This window comes from Hippopotamus amphibius, chromosome 1, assembly GCF_030028045.1.
Source record: "Hippopotamus amphibius kiboko isolate mHipAmp2 chromosome 1, mHipAmp2.hap2, whole genome shotgun sequence".
In the NCBI taxonomy this organism is placed as follows: Eukaryota; Metazoa; Chordata; class Mammalia; order Artiodactyla; family Hippopotamidae; genus Hippopotamus; species Hippopotamus amphibius.
Window position 1 is genome coordinate 24,031,780 of NC_080186.1, and position 16,596 is coordinate 24,048,375.

Here is a 16,596-nt window from a genome sequence, read left to right on the forward strand (position 1 = left end):
CCCTGACAGCCTGGCCACCTGGGCACTTTGGCCAACGCTGGGCTCGCCCTAGAGAAAGCAGACCCTAACAGCCCTGACCTCTCCCGGAGACAGAGATGGGGCCTTTAAGAGGGTGACCGAGCCCCCTCCCCATTCCCTCCTCACCCCTCCCTGGGCTAAGGTAACAGGACAGAATTTCCCTCCACCTTCCTCTTCTGAGTCACTTTCCCTCCCTGGGGAGGAAGCACCTTAAATTCACTGTTGTGTTGACACAGACACCCCAAAGGCCCCCAGACCCATGCCCCCCTTCCTGGACTTCCCCTCCCCCTTCTCCCTCTTTCCCCCCTCCCCAAGCGGAAGGCAGCCCCTGGAGTCCCAGAACAAGACCTGCTGTGTGTCCCTGGGGAAGTCACTTGCCCTCTCTGAGCTTCAGTTTCCCATAGGCGAAGTGAGGGGCTTGGACAAAGGAAGAGAGTTCACCTTGATAAGCCCTCATGTGCTGGGCCCTGACCTCCCACCCTCCCCAGAGCCCTGGGCACCAGAACGACTGATGCTCCATCGTGAACCCTGATGTAGAGACTCTGCTCCTGTTCCTCCCCTCCCCCGCCTGACACAGGGGTCACCGGGCAGAAGGACCATCCTCCACATCACCTGCATCGCTGCTCGAGGACCTGCGGTGGCTCCTGCTGTCAGCTGCCTCAGGCCATACTCCTTACCATCCACCACCCCTCCCGTCCGTCCCTGGCCAGGAAACCCCAACCCCCCAACCCTGCCAGGGCTTTGCTCCTGCTGTATCCCTCCTCCTTTCCCCTCCTCCCTCTGAGGAACTCCTAGTCATCCTTCAAAGCCCAGGATTCACCTCTTTGGTGAAGCCCTTTCCAGGCAGACTAATCGCTCCTTTAACTCTGCCCAGAGCAGCTGGTAGAGAACATGTCCTGAGCCTGTAGCACGTGCTCACCCGTCGCCTGTGTCACCTCACTTAATCCTTACCCCCACCTTGTGAGGCAGGATCATTATTATCGCTGCTGTACAGATGAGGAAACTGAGCTCAGAGAGGCCTGCAACTTGCCTGAGGCCACACAGCCAAGAAGCAGTTGTACCCCCACCTCTCCGCTTTGTGGGATTACCTGCGTCCCAGGTTGTCTCCCCAGCTAGGTGGTGCGCAACTCAAGCAAGAATCATCCCGGGTCCTCCCTGGGTCCCTGGAACATGCAAAAATGGGGGCTAGCTGGGTTGATGAAGGTTTGTTCAGTGAACTCATCTGCTCCTGGCTTCCTGCCTCCCAGCTGTGCCCTGCGGTACCCCTGCCTGGATGCCCTTCCCAGTCTATCTTCCAGCCAGGCCTCTATGGTCCCCACAGTTGGCTCTTCAGGGGGGTCTGGCGCTTCCCCAGAAAACCCCTGAGCCTCTCTCCCCAGCTGCTTGTTTGGAGGTTTTTCCCCAGTGAGGAGCCCACTCCCAGGGGCCCAGGACCTGCCTCTCTCGGACCGTCCTTAGAGTGAACACCTGGGGTTCACAAGAAATGTTCAGCGCTCAGCTGAATGGTACAAGGGTCAGTAACAAGTCCCACCGCTGACATCTGGGTCCCAGCTTCCCTGATGCACCAGCCCCCGTGTCCCTACTCCACAGGACCAGGGAAAGAGCCAGGATCCCGGGGTCAACCAGGCCTGGGCTCTCATCCCCTCCTGCCACTGGCGAGCCAAGTGACCTGGGGCCAGTCAACTCATCCCTCAGAGCCCAGACTCCCTTGCAGAAAAGTGGGAGCAGCAGTGCCCGTGGGTGGAGGGCAGTGCGAGGGCTGATGGGGTTCAGCCTGTGCCCGGCCCCTGCACAGAGTAGGCCCCCCTACCCCGTCCCGTGCAAAGGCAGGCAAACTATAAGTTGCATCCAATTCAGAGCTAAGGATTTAAAGAAGCTTTTGAATAAATCCTTTATCCAGCAGCCTCCGAACCCCCCAGCCCCACCCCTCCCTCCCAGGCCCCAGCCCGGCCTCCAGCCTGCCTCAGCCTTGTTGCTCTGAACATAATTTGTGTGGTATTTGTTCCATCCATTACATAGAATAAATCTTTCAGGCTGTTTAAATGCCAATCCTTTAAAAAAAAAATCCTTCCCACACCCAAAGAGGAATGGCTGCGTTTGGCAAAGGTCACATATAAAACACACGATACAGCAGCGGTCCCCAACCTTTCTGGCACCAGGGACCGGTTTCGTGCAAGACAATTTTTCCAAGCGGGCAGGAGGGTAGGCATGGTTCAGGCGGTCATGCCAGGGATGTGAGCGGCAGATGAAGATTCACCACCACCCCACCCCCACCTCCCGGCCTGCCTCTCACCTCCTGCTGTGCGGCCCTGGTTCCTAACAGGCCGAGGACCGTTACTGGTCTGCAGCCCGGGGGGGACCCCTGTGATACAGGAAGAGGAGGCCAGGACATGAGTAGGGAGCAGGTGCCACTCATCAGGGAAATCTCAGCTCTCCTTCCAAGGAGTACACGCTCTTCCAAGGCTGCAAACCCAGAGAGCAGGCACTTTTCTCCCCAAGCCTCAGAAATGCGCGATGTGGGAGCTCCAAGCTGGGCGGCTGCTACAGCAATATCGCGAGCTCTGGGTGTTGAGCGCCTGCTTCCTTGGGCCCCGAGCCCCGCACAACCTGGAGTGTTACCCCGGCTGCGCGGTGGGGGCCACGTGACAGTGAGAGGAAGGGACTCGCCCAGGATGGCCCCGGGCAGTAAGAGCTGGGGCTGGGGTTGGAACCCAGGGCTGCTGGCTCGCAGGTCCCTGCTCCTCTCCAGGTCCTCTGCTCCCTGGGAACACGGAGGATGGTGATGGGAAAGATGAGCAGAGAAATCAGCCTGGTCCAGGCAGACGCCCACCAGGCTTTGGATTCAACCCACTCCTCTAGTCGTTTGCATATATTTGCATGCAGGGCTCAGAGGGCTCAAATTTGGACAAGAAAATCAATTCGTGCAACCAACCAGTGGGCGCTTAGCTGCAGGATACCCTTAACCAAGGTAAAGAGTGGAACAGATTTTGAAGATGATCCATCTCATCGCCTCCTGGGTCCAGGAGCCAACCCTGAACCAGGCTCAGCCTCCAGCCATCGGCCCCTCCAGGTCAGAAGTGAGACACCCGAGGGAAGAGGACTCTTCATTTTTCTGGAATAGAGAGTCTGCTATGCTCTGTTCTTACACCAAAATACACCTCAATAAAACGAGGGCCATGAGTGACAAGATGGATGATGGGCCTCTGTTTTCTGCAAACACATTACAGGCAGAACTGTCTCCCAGCCCAGAGCTCATGGGTGCTCAGACAACTCTCATCAGTGGTGAAGGGACTTCCTGGGATAGAGACATGGCAGATGGTCTGGTCCACCTCACACAGAAACCCTCCAGATAGGCTGCTCTGACCAGCCCTCCAGGGTCTGCCCATTAATGGGTCACTCTGTCCCCAAGTGACAGGGTGGACGAGGAAGCAGGGTGGGGATTTGAGGCCATGAGACCCAGATGAAGTCGTGCCCTAGATCCTTATGATTCTCAGCACCTTTAAGTGACATGGAAGTGATCACAGCTTTTCTACCAGCCCCAAGGCCAGAGTCCTTTCTTGGGCTGGAACGGTCCACCCACAAGCTGGAGAAAGGCTGGACAGTGGACTCAGCATGCCAGGACGCACGAATGAATCAGTGCACTGAGGAGTGAAGGAACAAGTGTGCTGATGCCTGAGTGAATGAATGAATGATGGATGGATGGATGGATGGATGGATGATAGATGCATGGATGGGGCGAGTATGTGAGAGCAAGAATGAACGCATGCACTGAACACACGAGTGTGGGTTACTAGATGGCAGGAAGCAAGCCTGCCTTGAGTCACCAAGGCTAGGATCATACTGGACATATTCCCATTATCCTTTCCTCAGAGGACAGAAAACTGAGGCACAGAGAGGTTAGGAGCTTGCCTCAGGTCACACAGCGTGGGGCAGAGCTGGGACTCCAACTAGGTAGTCTGGCCACACTTCCAGCTCTGCTTTGGGCCAGTATCATGGCTGAGGCTCATCAGCAGGACCAGGCCTTCCCATCACATCCCACCCCACCCCACCCCCAGTCGACATTCAAAACAGCCTAATGAAATCCAGCTCCCACACTCAGCATGGTGTTTGGTTTTACCATCAAATCACTCTTCTTGCTGTTGCCTGGGATTTGGCTGGGAGCAGATCTGGACTTTTCCACAATTGTTTCCAGTGGCTTTTAGCTTGCTCAACTTTCTGGCTCTGCAGAGCTGGAGGGCTCAATTGAGGGCTGGCAGGCGGTAGATGTCTTGCTCTCACCAGGGCAGGGCACCAAAGAAAGGGGTGAGTGTCATTGCCAGGAGTTGTCATAGCCTAAAACTTCCATAGCCCCATTGCCCTCAAAAGTCATTATTTTCAGCCAGGAGATAGTTTAGTGTCTGTCTTTGTGTCTATGTTACTTGTTCAGCCCAGTGTTTTGAGGTGAATAGAAGAAGACAGGGAGTGGGGCCAGGGAGAGAGGGGTGGGTGACTCACTTGGGGACAGATTTAGGCTCAGCATCAGCAGTGAGCTCAACAAATCTGCTCACAGTGAGATAATTTTCCCTGTCAGGTGATGAGCTCCCCGTCCCTAGAAGTGTTCAAGTTATTACAGCAAAGAGAGAGCTTCCTTTATTGCAGGAGGGAGTTGGACTAAAGTTATTTCCTGTGCTAATATCCTGATTCGAAAGTTTCTATTTCAACTCTGTTTCTCTGAATGCTTTTATGTTGTTCCAAGTCTTCTGCAGAGATTCCTAAGTCCTCAGATTCTGTGGGCCTACGAGTCGGTGAATGCACCTGTGCTCCCGTAATTCCAGGATTCTGTACAAAGACAAGATGCTCAGATCTTGCCGTTTAAAGATTCTATGAAATACATCTTTGAGTCTGCGAAAGCTGTTCTAATCCCAAGATTCTGTGCATCTCAGATGCTCTGACTGGTACTAGCATATTCCAGAATGCTCCAGATACATGTGGGAAGTGAAGGTTCAAAGACCCTGAGCTTCTCACATTTCAGTATCTTTAGGAGATTATTCAGTGGTTTCTCTCCAGGGACTTCTCAGGAGTAAAAAGCAGAGTCCCTGGGTGTTCCCAGTCCAGTCCCTCCTCTCTATCATCCCCACACGGCTCACCCCCGTCTTTCCCTTCAAGGACCCAGAGCCCTTAGAGTGGAATGAGATATTCCAGAAGCCCCCACCCTCGTGTCCTCCCCACTTCCACCCGATCCTGATTAACCTGCCAGCAAAGACAGACCCCGCCCTTGGTCCTTGACACTAGCCCACAAACTGCTTCTTTGGATTCTCCCACATTCACGTCCCCTGGGGACCCCCCCCCAGCTTGGAGCACCAGGGCTGGGATGTCCCTCCCCCCACCCTAGCTCCTCTCCTCCTGCCCCTCCCCAGCTCCCAGGTGGGCTGCACCCCTGCTGCCCTGTGATTGGGACCTTCTCGGTGGGGGTCGTCACCTGTGATAACCCAGGTCCACCACAGGGCTTCTGCACACGCCCCCCACATCTTGGGTGGGTTTAATAGGTCTTGAAGCCCAGATAACAAAAACCATTAGAAAAATCTTTGGGCAGATGTGGTCCCAGACAAACACCTCAGGGATTTTTCCTCTAGTGTTAATTATGACAGCGGTAGGATGGCAGCCTTTGGAGGCCAAGTGGGATTGTCCTGGTGAGTTTCACTCAAAATAAACACCTTAGAGAGAAAGGAGGAGGAGCCCGCTTTCACTTCAGTTCTGTTTGTGTTTCCTGATCCTCTCACCCTGCTCCACGGAGCTCTCCTCCTATATTCTCTGTTCAGTCCGGGTGCTCTCAGTGGGCTCTGAGCACTGGCTGTCCTGCCAGGTTCCTTTGGTTTCTCTGGAAGAAACTGGATCCCGGAAAAGGAGACGTGGGAGACAGGAAGGGAGGGGCCAGAATACTGGAGGAGGCCGGGTCCACAGTCGGTCCTCCAGGACATCCCAGGGCGGCCCTCACCCACCCACCCCGACCTCGGCGGGCAGGTGGAGGTCCCAGGCACCTGCAGCAGAGAGGAAACCCGGAGCCCAGAGCCCAGCAGACTTGGCCGTGGAAGAGAGAACCAGGGGGCTTTGGGGTTAAATCTACTGCACCCTGGGTGCAGGAGCCTGCCTGTGCGGGAGAGGGAGTCCCTCGGGGCCAGGCAGTGAGGGCACCCGCCCACCTGCTTTCTGTGCTCCAGAGGGCAGGAGCATCTCTGGCAGCTGCCACCTGGCTCCTCTGGTCAGATGGGAACACAGGGGAGCCCGCACCCACCCCGGGCCAAGGCAGGACAGGCCTTTGGCTCAAGGACCAGAGACCGGGCAGCCTCCATGTAGAGAGATGCTGAGGCCAGAGCCATTAAGGGACAGATCAGAACCATGCAGCCTCAGGACTGCTCTGGCCTGTTTCCCACCTCCCCTCGCAGGGCTGAGGTGGCGGCTACAGTGACAGCACAGACAGCCAGGTGACCCAGGCAGCTGGGGACAGGGCTGAGGGGAGAGAAGCCAGGGCAGGGGGGTCTGAGGGAGGGGCTGGCCTGGGAGAGAAGGGGGAGGAGGGGGAGATGGACGGGGGTTGTGTTCAGAGCCCCTGCCCCTCACCTGTGACAGGAACTTCACACACTCTGTCTTTTGTAACCTTCATTCACAACAGCCCTGGGAGCCTCTGTTAATGTCCCCATTTTTCAGATGAGAAAACTGAGTGTCCACGATGACGTGACACGCCCAAGTCACCAGCTGTTGAATGACAGGGCCAGGCTTCCCACCCAGGCCTCTCTTGCTGCAAAGCAGGTGATTTTCCTTGTGCCCCAATCAATGCAGACATGAAATAACCAACATCGACAGGCTCCCTCAGGCATAGGCGTCAGGGCCGCAGGTGTAAGCTCCAGGCAGGGCCCTGGACTGAGAGTGGGGAAATTGAGGCTCAAACCATGGCCCATTCACTTCCTAGATATGTGCCTTGGGCCTCTCTCAGCCTCAGTTTCCTCATCTGCAAAATGGAAGTGATGGCCCTACCTGTGGGGATAGCGTGAAGGTTAGAAAGAGACTCGTGTGCCCGGCACACAGTAGGCCCTCAATAAACATCATCTGAGGCAAGATCTGAGGCTGGGCTCTGAGCTCTCTGCCAGCTCCTTTCCCGGAGTTCTCTTGGTTCCTAACTCTGTGTGAATCCATCCATCTGTCCATCCATTCATCCATCTACCCATCCATCCATCCAATCATTCTCTTGCTGATTTAGAGCATGAACCTAGAACTGCTTTGTGCAAGTCCTGGAGGGAGACACTATGAAGGATAAGACTGTCACTGATGTCCGAAGACCCTTCCAGCCCAGTGAGAATGGCCATAGTTAGAGATCTGGTGGAGTCCCGAGGGAGCACCCTCCCTGGGGGAGTCAGGGAGGATGGCAGGAGGGAGGGGCTGAGTTCTCACCAGCCTCAGCAGAGGGGGAAGGGCATTCTGGGCAGAGGCCCAGCAGAGGCCCAGAACAGGAGAGCCTGGCTTTTTGAGAAAGGCTCAGTGTGGCTGGACCCCAGGTCCAGCACCCAGGTGGATGTGTCATGAGGGAGCAGGGAGAAGACATAGCCTGAAAGGAGGCAGGGCCCGACTCGGAGAAGTCTTGAATTCCAGACCAAGAAAGTTGAACGTGAGCCCACAGACAGTTAGGAGCTACTGAAGGTTCTTGAGCTAGGGCATGTCAGGAAAATTCACATATTAGAAAGCACCTTCCAGCAGCAGGACAGACGTGAGGGGACCAACTGGGAGACTGGTGCATCTCCTGGTCCCAGTGCTTTAGGGTCCTCTTCTCACAGAGAGTTTCCTGGCACCCAGGGGCCACAGGTTGGGTGACTCGGGTACAAATGGGGGGATGGGGGTGGGGGATGGGCTGAGCAGTGGCCTGGGGTCACTTCAACCCAGAGCCCAGACCAGGACCCAACACACAAAGGCACAGCTCACATACTCCCACGAAGCCCAAGGCGTTCCCGGAGTCAGCCCCTCCCCCTGTTCCTACCTACGCCCAAGGGCCTCATCACCAAGGGGACTCTTTCAGCCCCTCAGCCCTCCTCATGCTCCCCTCCCCGCTCCCCGTCCTTCTCAGCAGGTGAGCTCACTCCTCGACCCAAAGAAGACCCAAGCCTCAAAACAGAAACTCCCTAGACTTCCTGACACCAAACCTCCACACCCCTCAGCAGCTACACGGCCCTCCTCTTCCGCCTCCTGGAGATGGAGAGAGTCCCCTCGCTCGGTCTGGGCCCGGACCGCTCTGGCAGGCCCCTCCCACCCACCTCCTCAATCTGGCCAGCGGGGGAGGGAGGGGCAGCTTTAATCTCTTTATCTGTCCGTCTGTCTATTTCTCTAGCTCTACCGCCCCCTTCCCTTCACATCTGATTCATATTTGATTTTATTCAAATCCCTCTCCCCTTATAACAAACAACAAACAAACCTGAACGCGATGTCCCTGCCAGCTGTATCCCTCTCTTTCTCTGCCACCATCCGCTGCGGCCGCAGCTCCGGGCCAGCCCCCCGCCCTCCGCACCTGGTTTAACCCCCGCCACAGCCCCGCCAGCCGCTACTGCTCTTCCCCACGTTACAGAGGAGGAAACTGAGGCTCACGAGGTGCAGTGAGCTGCCCCAGGTCCGCCCGTCCCGCCACCAGCAGAGCCAGGCTGGACCCCGGGGACCTCGCTCGAGCTCCCGGGCCTCCTCAGGGTCTCCCGAGCTCCAGCAGCTTCTCTGACCCTCGCGTGCGTTTGCCACCTCCACCCTCCCCCTGCACGATATTGATTTTGATCCAATCAGTCCCTTTAAATGGACTTGAAATAGCCTCTCTTTTTCAATTTGCCTCACCCTGAGCAATAACATCCATGAAGTCGAGGGTTTAATGCATTAATTGCTTGTGAGTTTTTTTCCTGATACCCATTAAAATAAATACATGACTGGTAAAATATAACATGTTAATGTTTGTCCAAGCACCCCCCGCAGTCACCTCTCAGAGCCCCCACTCTCTGGCAGACTCCGGGGCTGCTGCTGGAGAGGCTGGGAGGAGGGGGAGAAGGTGGCGTCTGAGCGGGTGGACATGGCCTGGCCTCGCCCAGCCCAGCCCGGCCCAGGGCAGCGGCAATTCTTTCTCCTGGGGAGGCCCCACCCTCACCTGCTGCCGCAGGCTGGGCCTTGGCAAAGGGAAACACCGTGGCAGCTGAGGGGGCCTGCTGACCACAAGCCCCATGAGGGAAGACCCTGGGGGGAAGGGATCAAAAGGCCGTGGTGTCCCCAGCGGGATGCCTGTGGGGATGCTCACCACATCCGCTCCCCACCAGTCCTGGCTCCTGGAGGAAGCCCCGGGCTTGGGGCAGAATTCCTGGCTCTGCACCAAACACAAGAGAGAGGCTGGGAGGGATTGCTGTCTGTGGGCCAAGGGTTCCTGCCAGGAATGAGAGCAGGAAACTGCAAGGGAAAATTTGATACCAAGAAGAGGGGAAAATCCTTCCCCAGTGTGGCCAGATGCCCAAGCAGCATCTGTGCCAACCATGGGGGTTGGGGGAAGGGAGGCAACCGGCAGAGAGGCCTGCAGGTGGGAGCGGAGGATGCAGGACCGAGCAAGAAGTCTGTTTCAGCCCACGCTCTGGAGGGGATGTGGCCAAGATGGATGGGGTCCAGAGGCGGAACCGGTGGGGCCAAGACCCCAACCTATGAAGGGGTTTTCTCCTGGAGGGAGGAAGACTCCAGGATCATGTGGGGCAGACAGGCCTGGGTCTCAAGTCCCAGAGCCTCTACTTGCCTCTGCGGGTCCCTTCTGCTCTCTGAGCCTCACTTTACCTAACCTGTACAATGGGGATAATCATCTCCCAAAGCACTTGTGAGGAATAAACAAGGTTAGCACTCTTAGGACACGCCTTAGCCCATAGTAAGCACAGATATAGATTAGCTATTCATAGAGTTAAATTTATAATTACTATTTATAGGTTTACTGTAAGTACATTATTACATAATAATATATTTAATTATGTTAAATCTATATTCATTATTTGCATGGTTATATTATTTATTTTAACCTATGTCATAACGTGTTATATATAAGTATTAAGTATAAGTATATAGACATACTATATACACTGTAATATACCATAAATCACTGTTTATAGATCATTTTTTATTATCACCACGGAAAGGCCAGGGGAATCGAGGGAGCAGATATGTTCTGTGTGGCCCGGACGCCTTCGTTCCTTCCCACATTCATTCAATATACATGCTTCTCAAGGCCCCGGGAAGCAGGGTGCAGCTCACGCTGGGGCATGACTGAGCACAATCACACCCCCTCATGTGGGCGCCTTAGAAAGGACGGAGGGGCCGTAACTTTTAGGGTACTGGGGTTCCAAGTTCAGTTCCCAGGGATGACGTGCCTTCTGCACACCTGTCACGGCCGGAGGTGTCATCCATGAAATGAGGCTCAGGGTGGTGGAGGACTTGCCACGGTCACACGAGGCCCGTGTGGAGCCTCACACCCAGGTCTGGGCACAGGCAGGGTGGCCACCCTCCACACCGTCCCCTGTAGAGCCCACGGGCCCCAGCTCTGAGGAGGGCAGCCGCTCACACGTTACAAGGAGAGGGGACGGACAGAAAGGAGCCACTTCGGGCCCTGGGACCTGAGGGCCACATGGGAGGGGACGTGTCCTGACCTGTTGAGCAGGTTTTCCATGATGGAGGAAAGGACCGTTCTTGATCCGAGGAGATGCAGCTCCTCCTGGAAGCGCTCGGGGGAGACCTGTGACTGAGATGCGGCTCCTGGACCCAAAGCCCCCAAATCTGAGGGAGATGCAGCGTCTGTCTTGAGCCCCTGGGGCCCCTCACCTTGTGCTCAGCAGTCACACACTGTCCCCTTTCGGTCTCCACGTCCCAGCCGGGTGGGACGTGTTCTCCCCATTTCCTAGGTGAGCAAACTGGGATCCAGAGGAACAGTCACGTGCTGGAAGCCACCCAGCACATCAGGGACAGCGCTGGGACTCACCCCGCTCCTTGGATGGTGAGGTGTCTTGGGGCCTCCAAGTTACCTCTACTCCAGGATCTCTGAGACACCCGCCTCCCCAGGCTGCACTTATTTTTGGCTTGAAGACACATATCCTGATTTAGGGACAGAAGACTTACCACTGCCCACAGGAACAAGAGAGGGCAGGGGAACAGGAAGATGCCTAATGGGGGCGCTCCTACCTATCCCTCGCCCTTCCCCGCAGTTCAGGTCTGAGCTGCCATGCCTCGTCCAGCAAAGCCCCTGGTCAGGCCCTGGGAGACCGGAGGTGCCTTCAGCCCAGGCCCTTCTCAGGGCACCTCAGAGTGAGCAATAGCAGTGGGAAGATAACATCCACCTCTGAGCAGACTGACACCCACAGTCTGCCCTGGAGAGTGGCTGCTGCCCTCCTTGGGAGCCCCTGTGTACAGGAGGGAGGGGCAGTTTAAAGGGATTAGATTAGGTGCTACTGCGTGTGACAAGTGATGGAACTGGCCCAGCTCACAGTAAGGATTGCTGGACCCCAGCCCCCGGGCAGCCTGGCTACCCCATTCCTGGGCTGATGGTGCCATCCTGTGGCCATATACTGCCATAGCAGCCCCAGGCCTGCGATTCCAGCCCCACTACAATCACTTAACTCCAAGGTCCAAGACAATTCTTGAGATCTTCTTGCCCAGCGTCAGGAGTCCATTTCTTTTTTTTTTTTTTTTTTAAGAACTTCTATTGAGATACAGTTAACAGACAATAAACAGCGTATATTTAGAGTGTACAATTTGGTATCCCAATCTCCCAATTCATTCCCCCCCCCAACCCTCCCTACTTTCCCCACTTGGTGTCCATGTGTTTGTTCTCTACATCCGTGTCTCTATTTCTGCCTTACATTTCCTCTTTCACAGTTGTTAGCATTTGCCTTATGTATTGTGGTGCTCCTATACTGGGTGCATATATATTTATAATTCTTATCTCCTCTTCTTGGATGGATCCCTTGATCTTTATGTAATATCCTTTCTTGTTTCTTGTAACATTTTTTATTTTAAAGTCTATTGTATCTGATATGAGTATTGCTACTCCAGCTTTCTTTTGATTTCCATTTGCATGGAATATCTTTTTCCATCCCCTCACTTTCAGTCTGTATGTGTGCCTAGGTCTGAAGCGGGTCTCTTCGAGACAGCACATATATGGGTCTTGTTTTTGTATCCATTCAGCCAGTCTGTGTCTTCTGGTTGGTGCATTTAGTCCATTTACATTCAAGGTAATTATCGATATGTATGTTCCTATTACCATTTTCTTAATTGTTTTGTTATTGTTTCTGTAGGTCCTTTTCTTCTCATGTTTCCCGATTAGAGAAGTTCCTTTAGCATTTGTTGTAGGGCTGGTTTGGTGGTGCTGAAGTCTCTTAGCTGTTGCTTATCTGGAAAGCTTTTGATTTCTCCATCGAATCTGAATGAGATCCTTGCTGGGTAGAGTATTCCTGGTTGTAGGTTCTTCCCTTTCATCACTTGAAATATATCATGCCACTCCCTTCTGGTTTGCAGAGTTTCTGCTAAGAAATCAGCTGTTACCCTTATGGGAGTTCCCTTGTATGTTTTGTGTCGTTTTTCCCTTGTTGCTTTTAATAACATTTCTCTGTCTTTAATTTTTGTCAATTTGACTACTATATGTCTTGGCCTGTTTCTCCTTGGGTTTATCGTGCCTGGGACTCTCTGCACTTCCTGCACTTGGGTAGCTATTTCCTTTCCCATGTTAGGGAAGTTTTCAACTATAATCTCTTCCAATATTTTCTCAGGTCCTTTCTCTCTCTCGTCTCCTTCTGGGACCCCTATAATGCGAATGTTGGTGTGTTTAACATTGTCCCAGAGGTCTCTTAGGCTGTCTTCAGTTCCTTTCATTCTTTTTTCCTTATTCTTTTCCACATCAGTGATTATCACCATTCTGTCCTCCAGGTCACTTGTTTGCCCTTCTGCCTCAGTTAATCTGCTATTGGTTTCTTCTAGTGTATTTTTCATTTCCGTTATTGTGTTGCATATCTGTTTGTTTGCTCTTTAATTCTTCTAGGTCTTTGGTAAACTTTTCAATTTTTGCCTCCAGTCTTTTTTCAAAGTCCTGGATCATCTTCACTATCATTATTCTGAATTCTTTTTCTGTAATTCTTTTTCTCTTCATTTAGTTGTTTTTCTGGGGCTTTATCCTGTCCCTTCAGCTAGTACAAAGTCCTCTGCATTTTCATTTTCTCTATCTTTCTGTGGCTGTGGTTTTCAGTTCCGCAAGACGACGAAATACTGCTGATACTGCTTGATACTGCTGTCTGCCCTCTTGTGGAGGAAGCTATCTAGGAGCCTCCTGTGTGCTTCCTGATGAGAGGGACTGATGGTGGGTAGGGTTGGGTGGGTGGAGCTCAGTAAAACTTTAATCTGCTTGTCTGCTAATGGGTGGGGCTGTGTTCCCACCTTGTTGCTTGTTTGGCCTGAGGCTACCTAGCACTGGAGCTTACAGGCTCTTTGGTGGGGCTAATGGCAGACTCTGGGAGGGCTCACACCAATGAGCACTTCCCAGAACCCCTACTGCCAGTGCCCCTGTCTCCTTGGTGAGCCACAGCTGCTCCCCACCTCCACAGGCAACCCCCCAACAACAGCAGGTAGGTCTGGTTCCGTCTCCTATGGGGTCACTGCTCCTTCCCCCTGGGTCCTGGTGAGCACACTTTTTTGTGTGCCTTCCAAGAGTGGAGTCTCTGTTTCCCCCAGTCCTGTGGAGGTCCTGCAATCAAATCCCACTGGCTTTCAAAGTCTGATTCTCTGGGGATTTCTCCTCCCGTTGCTGGACTCCCAGGTTGGGAAGCCTGACGTGGGGCTCAGAACCCTCACTTTAGTGGGTGGAATTCTGCAAGATAACTGTTCTCCAGTTTGTGATTCACCCACCCAGCATTTATGGGATTTGATTTTAATGCAATTGCACCCCTCCTACCATCTCATTGCGGCTTCTCCTTTGTCTCTGGTTGTGGGGTGTTTTTTTTGGTGAGTTCCAGTGTCTTTCTGTTGGTGATTGTTCAGCAGTTAGTTGTAATTCCGGTGCTCTTGCAAGAGGGAGTGAGCACGTCCTCCTACTCCACCATCTTAATCCTAGTGAGCCTGAACCTCAGAGAGGGAAAGTCCTAGAAAAAGCCCTAACTTTGGAGCCAGAGATTCCAGCGTTCAAATACAGCCCTGCCACTCACAGGCTGGGTGAAGCTTTATATCTGGCAACCTTGATTACCTTGTTCGTGGAAAAAGAAAATGTATTAAAAAGATCACCAAGAAGTTTGGATTAGACATTGTGTGTATATTACCAAACACCTAGTGGATGATCCAAAAAAGGTAACTCAATGAGTAATCCAAATCTGATTTTGACCCCAGATATGCAAAGGTTGCCCTGCCCCCATAAGCAGAGCCATCCCCTCCCCAGGTCAATATACCCTGATGGTGGCCAAGCCCCCTCCGCTCCTGCCCTCCCGACCCCACCCCCCACGCCGCCAGGCAGAAGCTCTGAGAGCAGGGGTGCCACACTCAGGTAGCGGGAGGCCTCTGAGCATCTCCTGCCTCCTCCCGTATTAACTGTATTTGCATCGGAACAGATGGGGTGTTGGGACTTCCCCACCCCCTGCCATTTTTCACAGCACATTGGTTCAGGAGAAAATCATGTAATTAACAGACGAGAAATGCAAAACAATCCCCTTAGCAGACTTTGCCATCTTCCCTCCCTTGTAAATCCATTAATGAACTGTAATTACAAAGACAAACCCCTTATTGAAACCTGGTAACCAATTCACTGTGGGGCCAAGAGACTCCCATTGTCATCCAAGACCTGAGGAAAGAAAGGAAGAAAAAAAAAATCCTAATTAGTTTGGTCCTGTTTATCCATACAAAAAAACAAAAAACAAAAAAAAACCCCAAAAAATATCGGTTACAAAGTAACTTGCTGTCTGCCAAAAGACTGCAGCTGCCCTGGGGAGATGCTGGTTTTCTTTCTTTCTGGGACTTGTTCATAACCTTCTGTTAATCAAACTGAAAGCAGAGAGAGACCAGGGACTTACATGGAGAGGGGGAATGGCACGGGGACCTGCAGTAGCTGCGGGCAGAATTGAGATGAGCTAACAGCAGGAGTTTGGGTTTGAAAGATCCCAGGATGCCAGCCCCTGCCTTCCTTGGAGCCTGATGATGGACGTGGTCCTTTAAGAGCTCACTCCCCAGCCCCCACGCAGGGAAGCATGATGGGACCCCCAGGAGCTGTTCCAGCAGGGGTTCCACGCCGCCGTCCCTGCCCCTACCCTTTGGGAATATGCATTGGTTCAGCCCGCCCCGCACCCAGGCCCTGGCATCTAACAACCCCTCCTCCTGGAGAACCACTGCTCTGTCTTCCCAGACCTAGAGAATCCCGTGTAGCTGACTCCACCCATCACCCAGGGACAGGCAGAGCCCCCAGGCCTGGCCAGTCACAGCTTTGCATTCCCCTGGCCACAATGACTGTTCAAGGTTGAGGACAGGACCCAATCAGGGCCAAGGAAACTGGATTATGGGAAGGTCCTCACACGTGGAGTTGGCAGGGTGTCAGCGTGGAGCTGTGGGCCCCTGTCGAGGAGAGGACCTGCCTGGGCCTGAGGCCGTCATGGTGGAGACCAGAGTCAAGATCAGAGAGAGACGGAGGCCTGAGCCCAGCCCCCTCCCCCAGCACCTTCAGTCACCGGATCCCATCTACTCACTTCTTGGGCTTAAGCTGCTTGGTGTGGAGTTTCTGTCACTTGCAACCAGGAGCCCTGACTCACCCGGTTCTGGCTCACGGTCTTCAGGTGGATGACCACACCGCTTCTGCTGCCAGCTGTGTCTTACCCTCCCTCCTGGCATGGACTCCCTCAGGCGGGAATGTTGGAAACAGGAAGCAGCCCTCCCCCCCCCACAAAATGCCTGCATCCTGGGCACACACCCCTCTCCGTTTGTTGCTTTCGTGGCGAATCCTAACGCTCAGCCCCAAGCCCAGATCTCCAGCCCACCTCAGCTCAGCCTGGACTGGGGCCGGAGCCCGGCCTGACCAGCCAGGAGGCCAGACCTTAGCCTCAGGCCCCCTGGTTCTAGCCGCCGAACTGTGGCCTCCCCCGGCCTTCCCTCTGTGGCTCCTCCCGGGCACTGGGTTCTGTGCATTCTCCAGCTCCAGCCTGCTTGCGGGGTGGGGGGCCTTACTCCCGGCCTGGCCCTCAGCAGCCCCCACCTCTGGGGTCCCACCCTGCACCCTCCGCCCTCTGAGGTCTAGCCTCAGGCTCTTCCAGGACCAGGTCCACCCTCTGCCAGACTCGGAGCCTGCTGACCGCCTGGGGGCGGGGGGAGGGGGTGCGAAGAGGCCACTGGGGTCTGCTGAGTGCCTACTGTGTGCCCCGGGCTCCACATTCATTATTACAGGCAGCAGAACTAAGTACGGGCTGTTCTTGAGAAAAGCCTTAGCATCAGGTAAACCGAGGAATCAGCTCTTCCACTGACTCCGGCAAGTCTCAGCATGTGGGACACGCACCACACTAACACTGCCTCTTAGGGTCCCTGGAGGGATTCATCGGGGCCCTC